Source organism: Camellia sinensis, chromosome 9, assembly GCF_055761805.1.
Source record: "Camellia sinensis isolate YWXY chromosome 9, ASM5576180v1, whole genome shotgun sequence".
Classification (NCBI taxonomy): Eukaryota; Viridiplantae; Streptophyta; class Magnoliopsida; order Ericales; family Theaceae; genus Camellia; species Camellia sinensis.
This window is the reverse complement of record NC_138969.1, coordinates 36,525,009-36,552,004: the sequence shown is the minus strand read 5'-3', so window position 1 is coordinate 36,552,004 and position 26,996 is coordinate 36,525,009. Positions and strand designations below refer to the sequence as shown.

The window sequence follows — 26,996 nt, the reverse complement described above, 5'->3', positions numbered from 1 at the left end:
TTAGTGAGGAAATAATTTTGTCACCAATAAATGATTTAGTTGCTAAATATTTTAGAGGGAAATTAATATATTGGCGCCTTATAGAATTTGTCTTGTTCTCACACAGATACATTGATGGATTCTACTTCTCACATAGAAATTCGACTACCAAACCTCATCCTACATCACCTCACCTCAGCGTAGACCACCAACGCCGCTCGCCACCTCAACCGTTGCTCACCACAGCTATCGTCTCATTCTCACAGGTACTCTCTCACTCTCAGTCTGTCTCTCTCTTACTCGCAGTCTGTCTTTCTCTCTGCTTCTCGCTCTATCTACCTTGATCACTCTTTCTCCCTCTCTATCCCACTTTCTCTATTTCCCCCTTTCTGAATCTTGCTCTAGGGTTGTTATGATTTGTTCAATTTAATTTGGCGTTGATTACAAAAAATGGGTTTGGTTGAAGTGGTCTATTTTTCCCTTTTTGAATCTATTGTTTCCCTCTTTATATTTAATGTTTTTTTATCATCACTTTCTACATCTAGCTTTGATATATAATGCTTGTGTTTGTTATTGAATTAGATTCTAGCTGTAATAATTTTTTTACTCTTTAGAAATTGTTATTTCACGAGTGAAGTAGACATCATCTTCATTCCTTATTGAAGCAGATTTCTGCAGACATTTTTTCTTATGTAGTAATTTTGACTACTCAATTCTATAGAGAGCTTAAGTGGTTATTTGCAAATCCTTGTGGTTGCATATAAATATACATGTATTGCTGTCAATTGGTTTTCTTTCCTATATTTCATTTGTGAAATGCTGAAGATTGCAAAAAGATATGCATGTCTGGGTTGGTTGACAATTATTTCCTGTGTCAAAATGACTACTGGATGGAGGAATTGGGCTTCCGGCTTCCTCAAAGAAAAGGTCAGTTGACTCAACTTGATGACAAAGTCATTTGCAGCGTGTCAATTGGTGTCATTTTTTCAGATTTTGTGAGCTTCTCCTCTATTTTGCAGTATATCTAATAGGTTTGTACAGTTGTGGAGAACTGTAGATAAAAAGAATGATTGTTACTGTTTTGATCTTTAAATTTCAATTGTTTAGTACATGAATGTGATACAATTGGTAATTTTCTTCTTTAGGTAGTACCAGTTGTACACAAGTATTATAATTAGTTCTATGATTTAACTGATACATTATATGATTTTAGTTTATGAGCTTATTTCAAATCATATATTATGCATGAATAGTGCAGAATTTGAGGTGAAAGATTTTTATTTATGTTGCATCTTTGAGTTACTTTACCACAGGTCTATGTTTGAGAACATGCCCACCAATTGTTTGGTTAAATTTCTCAATGCCTATTATCATGTCAAACTATCCTATTAAATAGCATTGGGTCAACACTCTTGGGGGCATAAACGAAAAGCTACTATCAAAGATAAATGTGGAAACAAAAGAGCTTATACAATGGATGTTGAAGAAAAGGATGAGGAGACAGATGATGATGAGAAGGAGGAGGAGGAGGACAAACTTGAAGCAAAAACTTTAAGAAAGAAAACAGAAAACGAAAAAAGGGAAAAAACCACTATTATATGTATTTGTGGTTGTAATTCATTTGATTAGTAACTTACAAATTTCATGTTTATTATTGAACATCACTTTGAGCCATCAGAAGTTGGTATGCTAGCTAGGTGCTTGTGCATTCCGCATGTTTCAATTCGTGTTGGGAAGATCAACAAGCAAGGAACTCTCTTGTGCTCAACTGGTACAAGGTAATTACATATAATTCTATACTGGTTTGTGTAACTGAATTTGTTAGAATTTCCCATCTTTACCTTCACCTACTCCACTACACACTCCACTTCACCTACCTCCACTTCACCACACACTCCACTTCACCTAACCCACTATCACCTCCACTACACCTACTACCACACCTCCACTACACCTACTACCACATTTTCTTCTATATATAGATTGTATAGGAATTGTAATTAATCAATCTTGTAATAAATCAATCAATCAATTCAACTAATCAATAATACATCTATTTTTTACATGGTATCAGAGCAAGGATAAGACCTTGGTATTTCTCGCTTCACCGGCGGGCGGCAACCTCGCCTTGGCCGCCCGCCGGACCTCAACCTATTCCGCTTATTTTCTACACATACCTTGTCGGCGGCGGCGGCACCCGCATCATCGCCGTGACCCGCCGTACCACCTTCTCATCTCTCCTTAGCATAAAGCACAGGCTCCAACATTTTCTTACACCCCTCCTCCGCTATGTCGGCGGCGGCACCCGCATCATCGTCTAGCCTCTATCGTCGTTCACCTCGCCTCTCATATATCCGTGGTTGTACTCTTACTCGTCGTCGTCGTTGGCGTTTCTGGCTCTGCTTTTCTGCTCGTCACTGCTGTTTTTTTCCCGATTTGCTCTCTCTCTCTTAGCCATGGATTTGGGTGTGGGGTGTAGAGCTGTGGCTCTGTTGTTGGTAGCCATATTTGCTGGCTTGAAGGTTTCAATGGCAGCAGTGTACAAGGTTGGGGACTCCGCTGGTTGAACCATCATTGGGAATATTGATTACAAGGCCTGGGCTGCTACCAAGACGTTTCATGTTGGAGATGTCATCATTTTCGAATGCAATTTTCAATGTCACGTGTTGCAAGTGCCCCACAAAGAATACCAAGCCTGCAGAAGTGTAAGACAGTAACATGCATCTTCACATACAGCTTGGGTAATGTGTAACTGTCAAAAGCACAAGCTTCTTGGACATCCCTCTCTCTCTCTCCATGGACCCAACATCATCATCCACGTTCTTTCACCCTTTTCTTTTATTTTAATATATATATATATATATATATTTTATTATAATATATTTTCCCTATCCCTTGTTAGTAAGCATCACCCGTTTTCCATTCTCTTATTATTATTTATTTTATATTCCACCAAAAAAAAAAAAAAAAAAAAAAAAAAAAAAATCACACTGCTGTTTTTCTTATCACCCATCCACAAATATTTTTCTCTATTTTCTTTATCCATTATTTTCTTTTATTTTATTTTTCTTATTAAACAAAACAATACCACAAAATAACACCAACAACATTCCACAACCTTGTCATTTTATTCATATCAGGGGATCAACCCCGATCACACTTTTACATCAAAAAAAAAAAAAAAAAAAAAAAAAAAAACCCACACAAACAAAAACAAAACTACCACACCCACAGTGGGATTTTTCTTCTCTACTCAGCCGCCGGTCTCTTCTTCTTGCCTCCGTCCTGGACGGCCCTTGACGGTGTTGCCTCCGTGCTTCCTAGACCACCAAGCAAGTTTCCTCCTCCCTGCTCCTCCACTACAGCATATGGTGGACCTCCAAATCGGAACATCACGGTGGCCTTCCGCTTCAGCTCCTTGTTTTCTGTCTTTAGCACACTTATCTCTGCTCGCGCATCCTTATACATGCGTTGGAGCAGAGCCAGCTGGGAGTTTAACTGTTGCACCTCATTTGTCCTGCTCTGCAGCCGGTGCGACAAGTTTGTGACCGCAGTCATGGTTTCCACACATGACTTCAGAGTATACTGATTGGCCTCAATATCAGTTTGCACCGCCATTTTTTGCTCCACCGACCGCATCGGAAAGTTCAACGGAGCAAAACCAGAGGTGTTTGGTTGAGGTTCACTGGCCACCGCACCAGTTATTTCTCTTGTGGGCTCGTTCAGTTCTGGAAAGAGCGTGAGCAGACCACGGGAAGAGGAGGCCATGTTTTGGGTAGCTGGACGGGAAGAAGAGGCCATGTTGCTAAGTGTTTCAGAGACGGGTTGGTTACAGAGTATTACAGAGTTTCTCTCTCAGGCAAGGAAGAGTTTTTCAGAAGATTTTAGCAGGTTTTCTGCCTCAGCCTCCGCATTGATTTATATAGAACATGACGAAGAGGCCGACACGCGCACTGTCGCTCACGTGCCTCGCCGCGTCTCCGGCTCACCTTTTGATGGCTCGACGCTTTCTGTCGGGCACGACTTTTGATGAAGTGGGCGCGCCTTTTGAGGGCGCAACTTTTGATGGCACGCCTTTTTATGGATTGGGCACGCCTTTTGATGGCACGCCTTTTGACAGATTGGGCACACCTTTTGAGGGTGCGACTTTTTAAGGGTCCGACAAGACTCTGTAAACTGTCCCGACATAGATTCCGGTTAGTTTCTACAAGGGTCCGACAAGACTCTGTAAACTGTCCCGACATAGATTCCGGTTAGTTTCTACAAGGGTCCGACAAGACTCTGTAAACTGTCCCGACATTGTTTCCGGTTAATTTCTACAAGGGTCCGACAAGACTCTGTAAACTGTCCCGACATTGATTCCGGTTAGCTCCTTTATGGGTCCGACAAGACTCTATAAACTGTCCCGACATAGATTCCGGTTAGTTTCTACAAGGGTCCAGCAAGACTCCGTAAACTGTCACAACATTGTCTTCTACAACGGTCCGACATGACCCCATAAACTGTCTTCTACAACGGTCCGACATGACCCCATAAACTGTCTTCTACAACGGTCTGACATGACCCCATAAACTGTCTTCTACAACGGTCCGACATGACCCCATAAACTGTCTTCTACATCGGTCTGACACCACCATACAGTGTCCTCTACAACGTTATGACACCCCATACAGTGTCTTCACCAACGGTCTGACACGACCATACAGTGTCTCCTATCCTTTTTTATTTTTATGTATTTTCTTGTTTTGTTACTCTCTCCAAACTCAAGTTGGTTAGTTTCTCTCCTCCTTGAGTTTGCGGGGGGCTGTTAGAATTTCCCATCTTTACCTTCACCTACTCCACTACACACTCCACTTCACCTACCTCCACTTCACCACACACTCCACTTCACCTAACCCACTATCACCTCCACTACACCTACTACCACACCTCCACTACACCTACTACCACATTTTCTTCTATATATAGATTGTATAGGAATTGTAATTAATCAATCTTGTAATAAATCAATCAATCAATTCAACTAATCAATAATACATCTATTTTTTACAGAATTAAATTATGTCTAGTGGATTATGACGCCCCAAATTTTTGGAACATCAAGGGAAATTAAATAAACAAAATGACTTAATAAATCAAAAAGTTGACATCTTAATAGGACATTCTAACTCTCGTACATAACCAAAGGTTCAAATAATATTAAATAAAAATTTAAAATTATCCAAATACAACATCAAATGAAATTATAAAGTCCTTAATAGCTAATACATAAGATAATAAAAGTTATTTGACTCTAGTCATGGTTTCAAGTCAGCCAAGGCTCTACGTTAGCGTCAACTCCATTTCAACTTCAATTATTTCCTCGCCAAAACCTGGCATAAGACGCCAAGGCAACAAAAATATATGCCATGAGTTTTGCAACACAGTAAGAAAACATAACCAACCTACCATTCTTTTTAAGAGAAAAATAATGAGATTATAAACAGGAGATAACAATATAATTGTAAACATAAATTACAACCATTAAAATAATTTCAATAATTTTAATAAATTAGGCAGCACTCGAAATCTCACCGAAGAGATTTAACTTACCAACCACTAAGCATGGCAATAGTTAATTTGAAATCTTCTCTTGCTCAAATATTCAAGTGTTACCAACCGTAACTACCAAGGATGCCCACGTCCGGAGTTATATACCCAAGTAGGGTATCCGTGATCTGCCCTAAGGAAACGGTCTACTAGGGGTACGTAACCTCCCTGTGTGCCACCTGCACATCCACCTTTATTCCAAAACTGCATACCGAAAAGAGTTCAAATAAGTCCCGTGCCATCTTAGGATTTCGCGACATAATTTACGTGAGAATTCTCAAAACCAAGGCTCACCCTGAACAACCGGTATTAACCGTCAATCCTTAATTTCGTACACTCTTTAAAACCAAGACTCACCCTGAACAACTAGTATTAACCGTCAACTGTTAACTTTGTATATGCCGTTAATCATTTCAGTTAGTTTTGATATTAATCACAAATAATTCCAATTTTATTCATCAATAATGTTGTACCAACTCATGAAAAATTCCAACATAAAATGTTACACATGTCACACTAAAAATAAATCAATGTACAAAATTTAAATAAACAATAAATTTAAACCATGGTATGAAATAATAATGTAGATACCAAAAAGAAATAAATCATAATCACACACATGCATGGATTTTTAATCTACAAGATTAGACCAACACAATATTAAATTTTAGTCCAAATAAACAATTGAAGAGATAATTTTTGATTCCTACTGAATCTGCCAAACTTTGCAGAATGTATATCTCGTAAATAAAATTATAAATAAATTACTTATACAACTCTAAAATCCATACAAATCTACAAAATACTCAATAAACATGTTATGGTCATTTTTCACAAGTAATTTTCCAAAAATAAATTATAAATAATTCTTAAAAATTCCAAGAAAATTTATGACACAGATTTATCACATTTTCTTAAATTAATTTCATATTTAAATTTATAAATCAATTCCATAACCTAAAAATTTATTATGAAACTAGACTTCTGAAATTTCATTTTTTGTTTAGAAATTACCAAATTTGGTTTAATATAAAATTTTTAATAATTTTTCAAACACAGTAAAATCTGCATAAATTCGTACAAAACTCTATAATTGTTGCAAAAATGCATGGATGAAGTAGACATCATTCTAAACATCTTTGTAGAGAAATCATCTTCAAATTTTGAGTATAAAATTGTCTAAAAATTCGTACAAATGTTTTGGCAGATTTAAGGACCAAATAAAATCTTCAATAATCTTTTTAATGGCATAAATTATACATGCAAGTCCAAATTTCACAATATTATCATGAATTTAAGATTACCAATATCTTGAAATATTTGATATACAAATCATAAATTTACATACAACTTTAAATAAAATTTTATTTACAAATTTAGTCATTTTTATCATATAAATATAATCTGAAAATTTCACCATTTAAAAAAACTGAGAGTGTTGAAAGGGTTTTCTTACTTAGTTTTAGGATTGAAATGGAATAGTGAAATGGTAGGAAAATATGCAACCTTAATCTCCCACTCTTCTTCTTCTCCTACTGCTTTGTTACTCATAGAATTTACTTCCTCTCTCTCTCTTTTTTTTTTTTCCCCTCACTAATCTGGAGGAGTAAACATACATATGTATATATAGATAATCAAGCTGAGCCCCCTTTTTTTTTTTTCCTTTCTTTCTCTCTCTCTCTCTCTCTCACATCATTCTCTCAGGTGGTCTCTCAGGTGGTCTAATCCACTCTTCCAATTCCAAGAAGTATAATGAGGTAAGGGTTCCATGTAAACAAACAGATGGCATTATTTTGCCACCAAGAAATTTGATTCTGATTTTTTTTTTTTTTGTGTGTGTGTGTGTGTATGTGTATTTGTGTGGGTTTCTTAAATTTGATACACTAAGATTTTAACTAAGCTATTTAGTAAGAATAATTATCATGTTGGATCCTTATTAAAATAATTTATAAATAACAAATATTGAACACCCACAAAATTATTATTTTTTTATAATATCTTTGTCAGTGATTGAATTGGGTTAATTTAAAACTAACTTATACACTAATATATTTCAGATAAACTCTAAATAAAATTAATTATTATTGTTATTATTTTTTTTTAGAATAATTAAATGCGAGTTTTCACAATCTATCCCCCTACAAAAAATTCCGTCCTCGAAATTAATTTGTACCTTTAGACTCGAAAAGTTGAGGGTAATTGGCACGTGTCATATCTTTTCGTTCCCACGTTGACTCTTCCGTCCCACGATGTCTCCAGAGAACTCGAGCCAACGGTATAGTTTTACCTCGTAATTTCTTCTCGCGACGATCCAAAATTTTGACAGGCTTTTCTTGAAATGTCACATCTTCATCAAGATTAATTTCTCCCTAATTGATGATGTGAGAAGAGTGTGGCTCGTATTTTCGTAGCATAGAGACATGGAAAACATTATGTACTCCAGGAAGTTGAGGTGGTAAAGCCAAACGATACGCCACTTCTCCTATTTTGTCTAAAATTTTAAAAGGCCCCATGAAGCGAGGTGACAACTTTCTCTTCTTTCCGAGACGAACAACTCCTCGACGAGGTTGTATTTTAAGAAACACATGATCTCCAACTTGAAATGTTAAATGTCTTCTCCTTTGATCTACATAGCTTCTTTGCCTACTCTGAGCGGTCTCAAGTCTTTGTCTAATTAATTTCACCTTCTTGGTAGTTTCTTGAACCAACTCTGGTCGTAAAAAAGGTGCTTCTCCTACTTCAGTTCAACAGACTGGTGACCAACAAGGTCGTCCATAAAGTGTTTCATACGGTGCCATTCCAATACTGGCCTAGAAACTATTGTTGTAAGCGAACTCAATGAGAGGTAGGTGTTTGTCCCAACTTTCCTTAAAATCCATAACGCAAGCTCGAAGCATATCCTCCAAGGTTTGTATCGTCCTTTCAGACTGCCCATCGGTTTGTGGGTAAAATGTCGTACTAAAGCATAGGTTCGTTCCCATTGCCTTCTGCAAGCTCTGCCAAAATTGAGAAGTGAATCGAGGATCACGATCAGACACGATGCTAACTGGTACTTCATGTAACCTGATCACTTATTTGATGAACAATCTACTGAGTGAATCCAATAGAATCTGATGACCCGGTAGGTAAGAATCGGGCTGTCTTAGTTAGTCGATCTACTACTACCTACATGCCGTCATGTCCCTATGGTGACCGAGGCAAAACCCGTCACGAAATCCATGGTTATGTGTTCCCATTTCCACTCTGGGATTGGTAAGGGTTGAAGTGTTCCTGTCGGTCTTTGATGTTTAGTCTTTCCTTGTTGACATATTAGGCACTGAAACACAAACTTTGCTACATCCTTTTTTATTCCGCCCCACCAATATTGGTGTTTTAAGTCTTTGTACATCTTAGTACCCCCCGGATGTACTGCGAATGCTGAATGGTGGAATTCCTTGAGCACCTTTTTCCTTAGTGAATTGTCGTTTGGCACGAACATTCGATCTTGATATTTCAAACTCCCAAAAGTGTGAATTTCCCAACCAAGCATGGTTTCACTAGATTCCATTTGTGCCTTGATGAATGCTACCTCTTGATCGTACTTTTGTGATTCTAATATCTCACTCAAAATTTTAGGCGTAGCAACCTGAGCACCAAGATAAGCCTTTTCATCTTGAACCCGCATTTGTACCCTAAATTCATTGAGCGTTCCAACCATATTTTATTCTCTAAGTGCTAAACTAGCAACAATCCCTCTATTCTTGCGACTTAGTGCATCTGCCACCACGTTAGCCTTGCCGGAATGATTGGAAAGGGTAAATTGATAATCCTTGAGATACTCCATCCAATGTCTCTGACGCATGTTCAGATCCCTTTGGGTGAACAGATACTTCAAGCTTTTGTGATCAGTGAATATCTCAAACATTTCACCATACAAGTAGTGTCTCTAAATTTTGAGTGCGTGAACTATAGCTGCTAACTCCAAGTCATGGGTGGGATAATTCTTCTCATGATTCTTTAATTGCCTTGATCCATATGCCACCACCTTGCCATTTTTGCATCAATACGCACCCCAGACCTTCTTTGGAAGCATCACAATACATATTGTACCCAACATCACGTTCTGGTACTATGAGAATAGGGGCACTTGCCAATCTTTTCTTGAGTTCTTGGAATTTTCACAAGACTCGTTTCATTCAAACTTTACCCCTTTTTGAGTCAAATGTGTCATTGGCTTGACTAATTTTGAAAAGTCTTGAATGAATCTTTGATAGTAACCGGCCAATCCTAAGAAACTACGAATCTCAAATGTGTTCTTCGGTTGCTTCCATTATGTCACTACTTCTACTTTAGTTGGGTCTACTAATATTCCCTTTTTAGATACCACGTGACCCAAAAACTTTACTTCCTCCATCCAAAACTCAATTTACTAGCCTTAACATACAGTTGGTTCTCTCTCAAAGTTTGAAGTACTATTCTTAAATGTTGTTCATGGTCTCCTTCAGACTTGGAGTACAATAGCATACTCGCATACCACACGAGGTAGCCCTAGTTCCATACGATCCTTGTCTTCCAGAACTAAGCTGGCTAGCCACCCAGCTAGGTGATTGGGCCACTTTGACTTTCCAAGTGTTAGTGATAGGGAATCTCGTCTATCCCCCTTAAATTGGAATCGTGTTCCATCATGAGAGTAAGCAGTCATCGTTTTTCGATAGTAAATAATGGTGGCTCTATGGGCTAATAACCAGTCCATTTCTAGGATAACGTCAAAGTCTGACATTTCCATGACTCGTAGGTCGCAAGTTAAACGCAAACTGGAATAAAATAAAATCACCGCACCAGAGTTAAATACAGGTTTTCACATGGATTTTATTTGTATCTCAACTCTGGTGTGGTGATATGGTTATTGGTTTTGTTTGGGTTTTTTTTATTATCATTTGACCCGTTGATTGGTTCACCCTGGGGAATTGAGTATGATACCACAACAAAAGTATTTTAATGTTTTGATGGAATTGGAATTTAAAGTTTGGGACACATTTGTTCAATATAGCTATAGTTATAGTTTATCCATTCCTCACGTTAGGTATTAGCATTCCAGTGAACCCAACATATCTCCCACTGTTTATTCAATATGCTTTCTGAATTCCTTACTTACACCTGTCTCTAATCCTGTTCTCTAACCTCATAGCATGAGAACATCTCACTTTATTAAAAATCTGATCTCCCCTACCACTCATATGCTTGTTACCACCATCCTGCACAAACTTTCCTTGCATATATCTTTTTTTGGGTTAATAACCTTGCAGATATCTGTAATCACTTCCCTTAACTTTATCAGTGCCAACTCCTTTGTCAGTTGTCACTGCACTAAAGATAGTTGCTTAATCCATTAAGCAAAATATGATTACTCTTTGACAAGCTAGAATAGTGGAGCAGATTGCATGGTTCATAAATTACAACTTGGTTAATGCGTAGATGTTATCTTGTAGAACTTGAAGGAAATATTGAACTTCCTTTTGGTTGCAAGAACTGTATCATGAGTTACATGCCTTGGACAGATTTGAACAAGATTATCGGTGCAAGCAACAAGAAAAGGACAACTCAAATGCTGCTCAAAGAGGTAACTGTGCCCGTAATTCATGCAGCTTTCTTTTAATCAATCTAGTTTATCTACTTTTTTTTAACATGCTGAATCTATTTTAAATAATGCAAAATGATTCTTTAGATTCTAGTCTGTATGTATTGAAAATTGAAAATCTTAGAGATAAGTGAAGGTTATAATACCTATGTTGTGTTGTTTAGAATTGCTTAATTATGTATAAAAGACATAAAAAACTAAGCTTCCACTAGTAACTTGATGATCACTTGACGTTGCTTTGATTATCATTGGTGCACTGATCTAAATTAATATAGCAGCACTGTTGACTTTTGTTGATTCGATTGAGAAGTTTAAATCAAAAGTGGTATGTGAACGCACACTCATAAGATTTGTCTATGGAAAAAGTGGCTAATGAATGATTGTTAAGTAAAATGTGGACATGAACTTATATTCCTAAGTTGTTCTTCCAAACCAATATCATGACTAATTCCATTGTCACTAAAAGAAACAGAAAAGGAAAAAAATGATGTCTTGAGGTTTTTTGTTTCAAAGCTTCCAAAGATGGTAGAATATGTATGTTTTCAATTATTTGGCGGAATGAAAACTTTCAAAGTAATTACTTCCCAGCCAGAAAAGGTCGTAGTTTCTTATATGTCATGCGTTTTAGGAAAACTATAGCTATAATAACTGTAACGCCCTCAAAATTAACCCATTATATATCATTGACATGCATTATTTTAAGAAAACAATTTATTAATTCATTCATCAGAGTATTAATAAATAAAGCATTACATGTAACATCGAATAAAATGCCCTACAGGCTTACATCTTTCCAAGCCAACACTTGGATACAAAAATATGAGTTCTAACTCAATACAAGAAAAGCCCTAGGCTTGAATGTTTACATGTACTAATAAATAAAGACAATTAACTAAAGGTAGTCTTCTTCAATCTAGAAGCCAAACCCTCCCAAGCTAAGTCCTTGGAGGTAGTTTATCACCTGAACCTGAAAATGATGTTCCCATAAAGGGTGAGCCACAGCCCAGTAGAAATATACTAAACCACATATAAGCAATGAATAAAGCAATAGCATTCAACAGATGGTTAACCAAGATAATCAATTACTTCATTTTACTGTCTCATGACACTATTGTCTAAGATACGTTTTACTTTCCAATTTTATCAACATGGCTCAGAACCTGGCCAAACTTACAACAGTGAATCACATATATCATATTCACATCCTTCCAATATCAACAAACAAATGAGACTCAAGCTCAAATCAAACACTTCATACTTCCAGATTGATACACATTTTAGTGTTGTATCAATAAAACACTTCTATATAAATAAGTACACATAAAAGTGATGCTAATGGAGTCCATCCCCTATCTCCTCCCAAACAAAATCCGGTTTAGAGGTCCATCCCCTATCTTCCCCTAAACCGTGGAGTACATCCCCTATCTCCTCCCACACACAAAAAAATGTATGCAAATGCAATGCTCAATCAATACACGTATTTTCTGTATCAATGCCATAGTCAAAATTTATGACTTAACCAATGTGATTAGTTTCAGTTATTCCTAATCCACATGCAATGTCTACAACAATCACGACTATCCTCCACCGATAGCCCAAAACAGTTATTTCTAAACTGAAAATAACTATGTCAACAATTCAATAGACAAATGATTCCAATTACCCAATTACGCCATTTAATCAATGAATTCCCCAATTCCATGAATTTAACCATCTTTTCCCAATTCTATGAATTACTTATACAAATTAATTCAATAATACAACTAGGGTTTTTCCCAAAATTTACCAAAGTATCCCCAACATATCAAAATACCAAAACTTAGAACAAAACCTATAAAATGGAGTAGGAAATCCCTACCTCGAAGAAAACAACACAAATGGTGAAGACAAAGATGAGTGCCCAAATACCAAAGTGCTCCAAATCGCCAAATGTTCAGATTAAATGAAAGCCCTCGACTCCCTCTATCTTTTTATGAAGGATCTAGGGTAGAAACACACCCTAAGTGGATCAAATCTAAGAAAGAAGGTGAGTAGGGAGAGAGAGAAGTCGGACCTAGGGTTTGGAATCAAAAGAAGATGAAAAAGACTGATCAAAACCCGCTGCTGCGTATATAAACTGGACAGGCTCGCTCGAGCGAAGACATGGTCGCTCGAGCGACCAGACACAGAAAAGCAACGCTCGAGCCAAGGAAGCCTTGCTCGAGCCAGCAACCCAAAAGCTCGCTCGAGCGAAAGAAAACTCGATCGAGCGAAGAATTCAAACCCTCAGGTCTGTAACCAGACTCACGCTCGAGCGAAGAAACTATCTCTCGAGCGAAGAACGAACTAACTCGCTCGAGCGAAGAAAAGCTCGCTCGAGCCAAGAATGCAAAGCTACAGGTCCATACTGGACGCCACCTCTCGCTCGAGCGAACAACTCCTCGCTCGAGCGAAGAACCAAAAACCTGGACAGCAACACTTGGTTTCTAAACCCAACCAACCTGAAACAAACCTGCCCAACACATCCTATAATTCCAAATGAGAAAATAAGGGACAACAACAACAATAATACAATGACAGAATCTACGGAACCTAAGTCCGGATACAATAATCAAATGGGAAAAGACCGGGGTCGCTATAACCTCCCCCTCTTCAAAGAATTTCGTCCCCGAAATTAAGCATAATTTTTTTTTTGAAAACAGGTTTTTCTCAATTCCCAAAGATATTATAGAACAATAATAAACAAGTTGACCCAATACTGGTCACTTCAACTCTTTATCAAGAGGCACCTCACAATATATATAAACAACACATATTTCAGCCTGCATCACTATTATGCATTATTCCTTTCAATATTAGCACTTTCCATATCATATTCAATTGCACGATATATACAACACATTTAACAATGCAATCAACATATGCAATGTTACACTAAACTTCTATAATGAAGCAAGTTTCAAAATACACCCATTTACCAAAACATACCCAATGTTTCACAACTTAAGACATATATAAAGCTCTTAAGTTTAACAATATAACAGAATCTAATTATAAGATTACAAATCAGCAAACATGTCCGGATATTTCTGGCGGACTTCCAACTCACGTTCCCAAGTGGCTTCCTCCACTCCGTGGTGTTTCCACAAAACTTTGACCAAAGGGATGGTTTTGCCTCGCAAAACTTGATCCCGCCTATCCAAGACCCGAACCGGTCTCTCCTCATACGAGACATCCTCATCAACTACTAAATCGGTCCAATCCAACACATGTGATGGATCCGGCTCATACTTCCGAAGCATACTCACATGGAAAACGTCATGTACTCCGGACAACTGCGGCGGCAAAGCTAAACGATAAGCAGCCTCGCCAATCCTCTCAAGGATTTCAAATAGACCAATGAACTGAGGGGACAACTTCCCACTCTTCCCAAACCTCATCAAACCCCGTCTAGGTGATATCTTCAGAAAGACATGATCACCCACCGCAAACACCAAGGGTCTCCTCCTACGGTCGGCATAAGATTTCTGACGACTCTGTGCTGTAACAAGCCTCTTACGGATAAGCTCAACTTTCTCCGTCGTTTCCCTCACCAACTCCGGACCCAACAGAGGTGCATCACCCACCTCAGCCCAACAAACAGGAGATCTACACGGTCGGCCATACAAGGCCTCAAATGGTGCCATACCGATACTAGACTGGAAACTGTTGTTGTAGGCAAACTCCACCAACGGCAAGTGCCTCTCCCATGACCCACTAAAGTCTAGAACACAACCCCGAAGCATATCCTCAAGGATTTGAATAGTACGCTCGGACTGTCCGTCAGTCTGAGGATGATAAGCCGTGCTAAAGGTCAACTTAGTGCCTAAGGCACTCTGCAAACTCTGCCACAACCTGACAGTAAAACGAGGATCTCTATCTGAGACAATCGTCACTGGAACCCCGTGCAATCTCACTATGTCCCGAATATACAAGTCGGCAAGATGATCTACCGAATCTCTCACGCGCATAGGAATAAAGTGCGCCGACTTAGTCAACCGGTCTACAACCACCCAAATAGCATCACTACCCCGCAGAGTCCTCGGAAGACCCACAACGAAGTCCATAATGACGTGTTCCCACTTCCACTCAGCAATAGGCAAGGGTTGCAACAAACCCGCTGGCCTCTGATGTTCAGCCTTCACTTGCTGACAAGTAAGGCACTTAGATACGAAAGCTGCCACATCTCTCTTCATACCCGCCACCAGAACTGGCGACCCAAATCTCGATACATCTTAGTGCCTCCCGGATGCACCGCAAGGCGTGAATGATGAAAATCTCGAAGTACCTCTTCTCGACAAGACTCTGGCACAAACAGACGGTCTTGGTATCTCACACTCAGGTCGGGATACACCGTCAAACCCTTCTCAACCTTCCCACCGGAAATCTTCTCACGGAGAGATTCTACTTCAAGGTCACCTCTCTGAGCCTCTAACACTCAAGTCACAAGTGTAGGCCGTGCAACAACAAAAAACAAGGCCGCAGCCTCAACGGATTCGCCCAGAAGTAAATCAAACTCCCCAAGTGCACCCAACATCTCCCATTCTCGGATAGCTATATTAGCTATGTCACCAACAGGTTTCCTGCTAAGGGCATCGGCCACCACATTGGCCTTTCCCGGATGATAATGCAACTCAAAATCATAATCCTCTATAAATTCCATCCACCGCCTCTGCCTCAAGTTCAAGTCTTTCTGTGTAAACAAATATTTCAGACTCTTATGATCCGAGAATACCTCAAATCTCTCACCATAAAGATAATGCCTCCAAATCTTCAAGGCAAATATCACAGCTGCTAACTCTAGATCATGCGTAGGGTAATTTTGCTCGTGAATTTTTAACTGACGTGAGCCATAGGCAACTACTTTCCCTTCTTGCATTAACACACAACCCAGACCCTCTCGTGAGGCGTCACAATAGACTGCATAACCCAACGCTCTCTCCGGAATAATCAAGACCGGAGCGGTGGTCAGTCTAACTTTCAACTCCTGGAACGACTTTTCACAAGTCTCACTCCATACAAATTTGACTCCCTTCCGAGTCAACCTAGTCAAAGGCGAAGCTAATCTGGAGAAATCTTTCACAAACCGACGATAATACCCGGCTAACCCCAGGAAAATGCGGATCTCAAACACACTCTTAGGCTGTGCCCAATCTTGCACTGCCTCAGTCTTGGATGTATCAACAGACACTCCTTTCCCGGATACCACATGGCCTAAGAATTTGACTTCCCTCAGCCAGAACTCACACTTCCCAAACTTGGCATACAGCCTATGGGCTCTAAGTAACTCAAGCACCACCCTCAAGTGTGCCTCGTGCTCCTCCTCAGAAGGCGAATAGATAAGGATGTCGTCCACAAAAACGACTACAAACCGATCCAAGAATTCCCGGAAGATCCGATTCATCAAGTCCATAAAGACTGCCGGTGCATTGGTGAGCCCAAATGGCATCACCAGAAACTCATAGTGGCCATACCGCGTACGGAATGCCGTCTTCGGAATATCCTCTTCCCTGACCCTCAACTGGTGGTAACCCGATCTCAAGTCTATCTTAGAGAAACAACGGGAACCCTTCAACTGGTCAAACAGGTCATCTATACGGGGCATAGGGTACTTATTCTTGACCGTAGCCCGATTCAACTTCCGGTAATCTATACAAAGTCTCAAAGCGCCTCCTTTCTTTTTAACAAAGAGGGCCGGTGCTCCCCACGGCGAAACACTAGGACGTATAAAGCCTTTATCTAGCAACTCCTGGAGTTGGATCTTCAACTCAACTAACTCAGCTGGGGCAAAACGATAAGGTGCCATCGAAATCGGCGCCGTGCCGGGCACTAGGTCAATGGAGAACTCAATCTCCCGATGCGGTGGCAAACCAACAAGATCCTCAGGAAAGACGTCCGAGTACTCACAAACCACCCTTGGCAACACAATCTGTGTCTCCTCATCCTCACTAATCGAAAGGTTAGCAAGTAGACCACTAAGCTCACTCCGTCCTCGTGGAACATACCCCGGCGGCAACACATCACCAACCCGGTCCCCCAGAAAAAGAAAATACTCTCCGCTCACAGTACAACAAGTGACCCTCTGGCGGTAGCAATCAATAACTGCCCGGTATGACGATAACCAGTCCATACCCAAAATAACGTCGAAACCCCTCATAGGCATAACGACAAAGGAAAATGGGATTCTATGGTAATCAACCTCTATATCACAACCCCTAACGCCGTGTTTCAAAATCAATTCACCCCCAAGAGGTGACACTACACAAACAGGAGATGCTAACTGTGCTAACTCCAACTCCAAAACAGATGCAAATGTAGCAGACACAAAGGAATGAGATGCACCCGTATCAATCAAAACATTAGCAACCGAGTTGCAAAACAAGAAGGTACCTCTCACAACTGATGGTGCTGGCACAAGATCCTGCGCGGTAACAGCGTACACGCGCCCAGACGACCTCTGATCAACCTGCTCACCCCTAGGAGCATGAGATTACTGCACTGACTGGGACGATGAAGCCCCCTGATTGGCCCTCGAGGCCTGACTCGACTGAGCTGGCTGCTGACCCTGAATCTGCCTCAAACCAGATGCACCAGGTGTGCCACCCAACTGCGGGCAATACCTCTTCATATGCCCTGGCTGCCCACACTGATAACACGAGAGTGGCTGGCCTCTACCCTGACTCTAGCTCTGAGATCGAGCCGAAGATGATGCTGCTCTCTGCACTCCTCCCCTCTGAGGACAAACTGGAGACTTGTGGCCCAGCTGGCCACACTTGAAACAGGTAATGTCTCCCTGACTGCCTTTTCCCGAACTGGCACTCGGCACAGGAAAAGTCGATCTAGAAAAGCTACCCTGAGGTATGATTAAACATCACAAACACTGAAATATGCACGTGGGTACCAATTTGAAAACTATTTTAAAATTTGCACTATTCCAACATGTAGGCATGAAACTAAGTCGAAAATTGCACTTTTCTCACACAAAAGCTTGAAAATAGGCCATATGGGGGCAAAATCATGTAACAGTCACGAGAAGGCCTAGGGAACACCTCAAACACGTCGGGAGGGACCATTTTAAGTTGTGAAAACTTACAAAACTAGCACAAGACTCTCGGTTTAAAAACAAAGTCAAAAAATGTATTTTCCTCTCACTAAAGCTTAAAAATAGGCCATCAGGGGGCCAAAATCGTGTAACAATCATGAGAAGGCTCGGGAAACACCTCAAACACCTCGGGAGGGACCAATGTAAGTTGTGAAAACTTACGGAACTAACACATGACTCCCGGTTTGTAAACTAAGTCGAAAAATACATTTTTCTCACATTTAAGCTTGAAAATAGGCCATCTGGGACAAAAATCGTTAAACAACTGCGAGAAGGCCCGGGAACACTTCAAACACCTCGGAAGCAACCATTGTAACTTATGTAAACTTACAGAACTACCACGAAACTCCCGGTTTGAAAACTAAGTCTAAAAATGCATTTTTTCTCACACTTAAGCTTTAAAATAGGCCATACGGGGCCAAAATCATGTAACAACCGCAAGACGGCCCGGGGAACACCTAAAACACCTCAGGAGGGACCAATGTAAGTTTTGAAAACTTGTGGAACTATCAAGGGACTAACGAATTGAAAACTAAGTCGAAAAATGCACTTTTCTCACACTTAAGCTTGAAAATAGGTCATATGGGGCCAAAATCACGTAACAGTCATAAGAAGGCCCAGGGAACACCTCAGACACCTCAGGAGGGACCAATGTAAGTTGTGAAAACTTACATAACTAGCATAGGACTTCCGGTTTGCAAACTAAGTCAAAAAATGCATTTTTCTGTCACTTAAGCTTAAAAATAGGCCATCAGGGAGCCAAAATTGTGTAACAGTCACGAGAAGGCCCAGGGAACACCTCAAGAAGGACCAATGTAAGCTGTGAAAACTTACAGAACTAGCACTTGACTCCCGGCTTGAAAAATAAGTCAAAAAATGTATTTTTCTCACACTTAAGCTTGAAAATAGGCCATCGGTGGCCAAAATCGTGTAACAGTCACGAGAAGGCCTAGGGAACACCTCAAACACCTCGAGAGGGACCAATTTCAGTTGTGAAAACTTACGGAACTAGCACAGGACTCTCGGTTTGAAAACTAAGTTGAAAAATACACTTTTTTCACACTTAAGCTTGAAAATAGGCTATCAAGGGCCAAAATCGTTAAACAACCACGGGAAGGCCCGAAGAATATCTCAAACACCTCGGAAGCAACCATTGTAACTTGTGTAAACTTATGAAACTAGCATGGGACTCCTGGTTTGAAAACTAAGTCTAAAAAAACACTTTTCTCACACTTAAGTTTGAAAATAGGCCATGTGGGACTAAAATCGTGTAACAGCCACGAAACATCATGGGGAACACCTAAAACACCTCGAGAGGGACCAATCTAAGTTTTGAAAACTTACGGAACTAACACGGGACTCCCAGTTTGAAAACTAAGTCGAAAAATGTATTTTTTTTCACACTTAAGCTTGAAAATAGGCCATATGGGGCCAAAATCGTGTAACAGTCGCGAGAAGGCCCAAGGAACATCTAAAAAACCTCGGCACGGACCAATGTAAGTTGTGGAAACTTACAAAACTAACACGAGACTTCCGGTTTGAAAACTAAGTCGAAAAATGTATTTTTCTCTCACTTAAGCTTAAAAATAGGCCATCGGAGGCCAAAATCGTGTAACAATCACGAGAAGGGCCAGGGAACACCTTAAACACCTCGGTAGAGACCAATATAAGTTGTGGAAACTTATAGAACTATCACGGGACTCCCGGATTGAAAACTAAGTCGAAAAATGCATTTTTCTCACATTTAAGCTTGAAAATAGGTCATCGCGGGCCAAAATCGTTAAACAACCACGAGAAGGCCCAGGGAACACCTTAAACACCTCAAGAGGGATCAATGTAACTTGTAGAAACTTACGAAACTAGCCCGGGACTCCCAATTTAAAAACTAAGTCGAAAAATGTATTTTTCTCACACTTAAGCTTGAAAATAGGCCATCGGGGGTCAAAATCGTTAAACAACCACAAGAAGGCCCGGGGAACACCTCAAACACCTCAGAAGTGACCATTTTAACTTTTGTAAACTTAACGAACTGGCACGAGACTCCTAGTTTGTAAACTAAGTTTAAAAATGCACTTTTCTTACAGTTTGAAAATAAGCCATATGGGGCCAAAATCATGTAAAAGTCACAAGAAGGGCTGGGAAACACCTCAAACATCTCAGGAGGGACCAATGTAAATTGTGAAAACTTACAAAACTAGCACGGGACATCTAGTTTGAAAACTAAGTCAAAAAATACATTTTTCTCATACTTAAGCTTGAAAATAGGCCATCGGGGGGCAAAATCATTAAACAACTGCAAGAAGGCCTGGGGAATACCTCAAACACCTTGGGAGGGACCAATCTAAGTTGTGAAAACTTACGAAACTAGCAGAACACTCCCGGTTTGAAAACTCAGTCGAAAATTGTACTTTTCTCACACTTAAGCTTGAAAATAGGCCATCGGGGGTCAAAATCATTAAACAACCACGAGAAGGCCCAAGGAACACCTCAAACATCTCATAAGTGACCATTTTAACTTGTGTAAGCTTACGGAATTAGCACAAGACTCCCAGTTTGAAAACTAAGTCTAAAAATGCACTTTTCTCACAATTAAGCTTGAAAATAGGCCATATGGAGCCAAAATCGTAACAGCCACGAGACGGCCCCAGGGACACCTAAAACACCTCGGTAGGACCAAAGTAAGTTGTAGAAACTTACGGAACAAGCAAGGGTCTCCCGGTTTGAAAACTAAGTCGCAAAATACACTTTTCACACAATTAAGCTTGAAAATGGACCATATGGGGACAAAACCGTGTAATAGTCACGAGAAGGTCTGGGAAACACCTCAAACACCTTGGGAGGGACCAATGTAAGTTGTCGAAACTTACAGAACTAGCACGGGACTCCCGGTTTGAAAACTAACTCAAAAAATGCATTTTACTCACACTTAAACTTGAAAATAGGCCATCGGGGGCCAAAATCGTGTAACAGTCACGAGAAGGCCTGGGGAACACCTCAAACACCTCGAGAGGGACCAATGTAAGTTGTGAAAATTCATGGAACTAGCGGAACTCCCGGTTTGAAAACTAAATCAAAAAATACACTTTTCTCACACTTAAGCTTGAAAATAGGCCATCAAGGAAAAAAATCGTTAAACAATCATGAGAAGGCTCAGTGAACACCTCAAACACCTCAGAAGCAACCATTGTAACTTGTGTAAACTTACAGAACTAGCACGGGACTCCCGGTTTGAAAACTAAGTCTAAAAATGCACTTTTCTCACACTTAAGCTTGAAAATAGGCCATATGGGGCCAAGATCATGTAACAACCACGAGACGGCCCGGGGAATACTTAAAACACCTTGGAAGAGACCAATTTAAGTTGTGGAAATTGACTGAACTAGCACGGGACTCCAGGTTTGAAAACTAAGTCGAAAAATGTACTTTTCTCACATTAAAGCTTGAAAATTGGCCATATGGGAGCAAAATTGTATAACAGTCATGAGAAGGCCCGGGAAACACCTCAAACACATCGGGAGGGGCCAATGTAAGTTATGAAAACTTACAGAACTAGCACGGAACTTCCGATTTGAAAACTAAGTCGAAAAATGTATTTTTCTCTCACTTGAGCATAAAAATAGGCCATCGGGGGCCAAAATCTTGTAACAGTGACGAGAAGGCCCAGGAAGCGCCTCAAACACCTCGGGAGGGACCAATTTAAGTTGTTGAAACTTACGGAACTAGCACGGGACTCTCGGTTTGTAAACTAAGTCGAAAAATGCATTTTTCACACATTTAAGCTTGAAAATAGGCCATCGGAGGCCAAAATTGTTAAACAACCACAAGAAGGCCCGGGAAACACCTCAAACATCTTAGGAGGGACCAATGTAAGTTCTAAAAACTGAAAGAACTAGCATGAGACTCCCGGTTTGAAAGCTAAGTCAAAAAATACACTTTTCTTACACTTAAACTTGAAAAAAGGCCATCGGGGGTCAAAATTGTTAAACAACCATGAGAAGGCCCAGGGAACACCTCAAACACCTCAGAAGCGACCATTGTAACTTGTGCAAACCTACGGAAGTAGCATGAGACTCCCGGTTTGAAAACTAAGTCTAAAAATGCACTTTTCTCACACTTAAGCTTGAAAATAGGCTATCGGGGGCCAAAATCTTTAAAAACCATGAGAAGGCCCAGGAAACACCTCAAACACCTCAAGAAGGACCAATATAAGTTGTGGAAACTTACGGAACTAGCACGGGACTCCCGGTTTGAAAAATAAGTCGAAAAATGCACTTTTCTTACCCTTAAGCTTGAAAATAGGCCATCGGGGGTCAAAATCGTTAAACAACCATGAGAAGACCCGGGAAACACCTAAAACACCTCAGAAGTGACTATGTTAACTTGTATAAACTTACGAAAACTAGCACGAGACTCCCGGTTTGAAAACTAAGTCTAAAAATGTATTTTTCTCACACTTAAGCTTGAAAATAGGCCATATGGGGCCTAAATTGTGTAACAGCCACGAGACGACCCATGGAACACCTAAAACACCTCGGTAGGGACCAATGTAAGTTTTGAAAACTTACGGAACTAGCACAGAACTCCCGGTTTGAAAACTAAGTCGAAAAATACACTTTTCACACACTTAAGCTTGAAAATTGGCCATACGGGGCCAAAAACGTGTAACAGTCATGAGAGGGCTCAGGGAACACCTTAAACACCTTAGGAGAGACCAATGTAAGTTATGGAAACTTACAGAACTAGCACAGGACTCCCAGTTTGAAAACTAACTCAAAAAATGCATTTTTTTCACACTTAAGCTTGAAAATAGACCATCGGGGGCCAAAATTGTGTAACAGTCACAAGAAGGCCCGGGGAACACCTCAAACACCTCAGGAGGGACCAATGTAAGTTATGAAAATTTATGGAACTAGCACGGGGCTCTCGATTTGAAAACTAAGTTAAAAAACGCACTTTTCTCACACTTAAGCTTAAAAATAAGCCATTGGGGGCCAAAATCGTTAAACAACCATGAGAACGCCCAGGGAACACCTCAATCACTTTGAAAGAAACCATTGTAACTTTTGTAAACTTACGGAACTAGCACAGGACTCGGTTTGAAAACAAGTCTAAAAATGCACTTGTCTCACACTTAAGCTTAAAAATAGGCCATATGAGGCCAAATTCGTGTAACAGGCACGAGACGGCCCGGGGAATACCTAAAGAACCTCGTGAGGGACAAATGTAAGTTGTGGAAACTTACAAAATTAGCACGGGACTCCCGGTTTGAAAACTAAGTTGAAAAATACATTTTTTTCACACTTTAGCTTGAAAATAGGCCATATGGGGCCAAAATCATGTAATAGTCATGAGAAGGCCCGGGGAACATCTCAAACACCTCGGGAGAGACCAATTTAAGGTATGAAAACTTACAGAACTAGCACAGGACTTCCGGTTTGATAACTAAGTCGAAAAATACATTTTTCTCTCACTTAAGCTTAAAAATAGGCCATCGGGGGCCAAAATCGTATAACAATCACAAGAAGTCCCAAGAAACACCTCAAACACCTCAAGAGGGACCAATGTAAGTTGTAGAAACTTATGAAACTAGCACGGGACTCCCGGTTTGTAAACTAAGTCGAAAAATGCATTTTTCTCACACTTAAGCTTGAAAATAGGCCATCGGGGGCCAAAATCGTGTAACAGTCACGAGAAGGCCCGGGGAACACCTCAAACACCTCGGGAGGAACCAATGTAATTTGTGAAAATTGACGGAACTAGCACGAGACTCTTGGTTTGAAAGCTTAGTCAAAAGATGTACTTTTCTTACACTTAAGCTTGAAAATAGGTCATCGGGAGTCAAAATCATTAAACAACCACGAGAAGGCTCAGGGAACAACTCAAACACCTCGGAAGCGACCATTGTAACTTGTGTAAACTTACGGAAGTAGCACGAGACTCCCGATTTGAAAACTAAGTCTAAAAATGCACTTTTCTCACACTTAAGTTTGAAAATAGGGTATATGGGGTCAAAATCATGTAACAGCCACGAGACGGCCCGGGGAACACCAAAAACACCTCGAGAGGGGCCAATGTAAGTTATGGAAACTTACAAAACTAGCATGAGACTACCGGTTTGAAAACTAAGTCGAAAAATATATTTTTCACACACTTAAACTTGAAAATGGGCCATATTGGGCCAAAATCGTGTAACAGTCACGAGAAGGCCCGGGAAACACGTCAAACACCTCTGGAGGTACCAATGTAAGTTGTGAAAACTTACAGAACTAGCACGGGACTCCCGGTTTGAAAGCTAAGTCGACAAATGCACTTTTCTCACACTTAAGCTTCAAAATAGGCCATCGGGGGTCAAAATTGTTAAACAATCACGAGAAGGCCCAAGGAACACCTCAGACACCTCGGAAGAGACCATTGTAACTTGTGTAAACTAACGGAATTAGCACGGGACTCCCGATTTGAAAACTAATCTAAAAATTCACTTTTCTCACACTTAAGCTTAAAAATAGGCCATATGGGACCAAAATCATGTAGCTGCCATGAGACGGCTTGGGAAACACCTAAAAAACCTCGGGAGGGACCAATGTAAGTTATGAAAACTTACGGAACTAGCACGGGACTCCCGATTTGAAAACTAAGTCGAAAAATACATTTTTCTCACACTTAAGCTTGAAAATAGGCCATCGGGGGCCAAAATTATTAAACAACCACGAGAAGGCCTGGGGAACACCTCAAACACCTCAGAAGCGACCATTGTAACTTGTGTAAACTTACGGAACTAGCACGGGACTCCCGGTTTGAAAACTAAGTCCCAAAATGCATGTTAAATTATATATTTAATTGATAAAACAATAATTGTCTAACTTACATTCTTTTTTTTTTCTTTTTTTTGGGTTTTGTTTTGTTGCAGATTCGAGATTAGATATGGACATGTTTGGTAATCTGGAGAGCAGAAGCTAGCTCATTTTGTGTGTTTTGTTCATTTTACCTTCTATGTATTTTGGTTGCATTGTAAATTTTATATTTTTGTGGGTGTTACAGGACATGTTTGGTCATCCACACTTGATATTATATTTTTGTGGATATTAGTAGACATGTTTTTTCGTGGATATTAGCAGACGTGTTTGGCAATCCGTATGCTGTTAATATTGTATTTTTTTGGATATTAGTAGACATGTTTTTTGTGGGTATTAGGACACGAGTTTAGTAATCAGCATGCAGTTGATATTGTATTTTTGTGGATATTGTGCTGAAATTCAATTATGCTGTTTATGAAAATGAACAGATTTTTGTATTGATTTGTAATAGATATTTTATTGAACAGGTTATTAAAATGCGTAGGGAATTTTAGTGAAAGGAAAAATTTTAAATTGAAAATATTACCCCTATTTTAAATTTTTTTAATTATTATTAGCAACAAAAAAAAAATGTCACTATTAGTTTTCAAACAACATGATGAATAATTTTGTCACTAATGATATAGTACCAAACAAATAATTTCGTCACATTTGCTAAATATTTCGTCGTTAAATTGAAATATTTGGTGACAAAATATTTTTTGTCATTGAAGAATTTTCTTTTGTACTCATTTTAGTGACAAATTTTTTTGTCACCTTAATCTATATCATTGGTGAGGAAAAATTTTGTCACTAAAACCTATTTGCTGACGAAATATTTCGTCACCAAAACAATTAAAATAAAATAATATCTAATTCTAGTGACGAGATTGATGTCATAGAGGATAAAAAATGCAACATTTGGAAATGAAAAATTTCGTCGCCAAAAATGAAAAATAAACGACAAAATTATTTTTCGTCACTAGGTACTTTCAGCGACAAACGTGGTGACAAATTTTTTTCATCACAAATCACTTTGGTGATGAAATTTTGATGTTTGGAGACAAAATTAGTCTGTCACCAAAGCCTTTTTTGTTGTAGTGCCTTCCGGTTAAAAAAAGCGAGGCGACCTTTCAAAAGATAGTCACGAAGATGTTCGCTCCCTTGCTCGGCCGAACAATGGAGGCCTATATCGACGACATGGTCGTGAAAAGCAAACATGAGGCCGACCACCTGTTTGACTTGGCAGAGATGTTCGTCATTCTTAAACAACACCAGTTGCGTCTGAACACGTCGAAGTGTGCCTTCGGTGTAGGGTCGAGAAAATTCTTGGGCTTTCTAGTCACCAACCGTGGCATCGAGGCGGATCCCTCCCAAATCAAGGCCATGCAAGAATTGAAGCAGCCCAACTCAGTGAAGGACGTACAACATCTTACCGGGATGGCAGCCGTGTTTAACTAATTTATAAGCCAGTCATCAGATCGTTGCTGCCCTTTCTTCCGAGCCTTGAAGTCCAAGTTTTCATGGGACGAGGAATGCGACAGAGCCTTAGTCGAGCTAAAGACATACCTATCTTCTACTCCACCCTTGGTCACACTGAAGCACGGCGAAGAACTCTATCTTTATCGGGTCGTTTCTCAACATGCCGTAAGCGCAGTGCTTGTTCGGGAAAAAGGCATCCAACATCTATTAATCTTCTATGTGAGCAAAACCTTGCTCCTAGCAGAGTCGAGATACTTGCCGATGGAAAAACTCGCCTTGGCACTAATGATGGCCTCAAGGAAATTGGCACATTACTTTCATGCTCACACGATCGTGGTGCTGACTAAGTTCCCTTTGAAAGCCTTGTTTGAGCAGG

At 39.9% G+C, this 26,996-nt stretch overlaps 1 long non-coding RNA gene across 3 annotated transcripts; it reads left to right on the top strand.

The window, feature by feature from the left end:
- The first annotated feature begins 41 nt into the window (after positions 1 to 41).
- Positions 42 to 25,470, top strand: LOC114292325 (uncharacterized). 3 transcript variants are annotated; one of them, XR_003639658.2, is made up of 6 exons: positions 114 to 245; positions 805 to 906; positions 1,658 to 1,757; positions 7,273 to 7,325; positions 11,106 to 11,167; positions 25,213 to 25,470. It is a non-coding gene; the product is annotated as an uncharacterized LOC114292325 (long non-coding RNA). The 3 variants fall into 3 exon arrangements; XR_003639655.2 differs by lacking the exon at positions 805 to 906 and having other exon boundaries at positions 42 to 245; XR_003639656.2 differs by lacking the exon at positions 805 to 906 and having other exon boundaries at positions 1,376 to 1,757.
- The last annotated feature ends 1,526 nt before the right edge of the window (positions 25,471 to 26,996 follow it).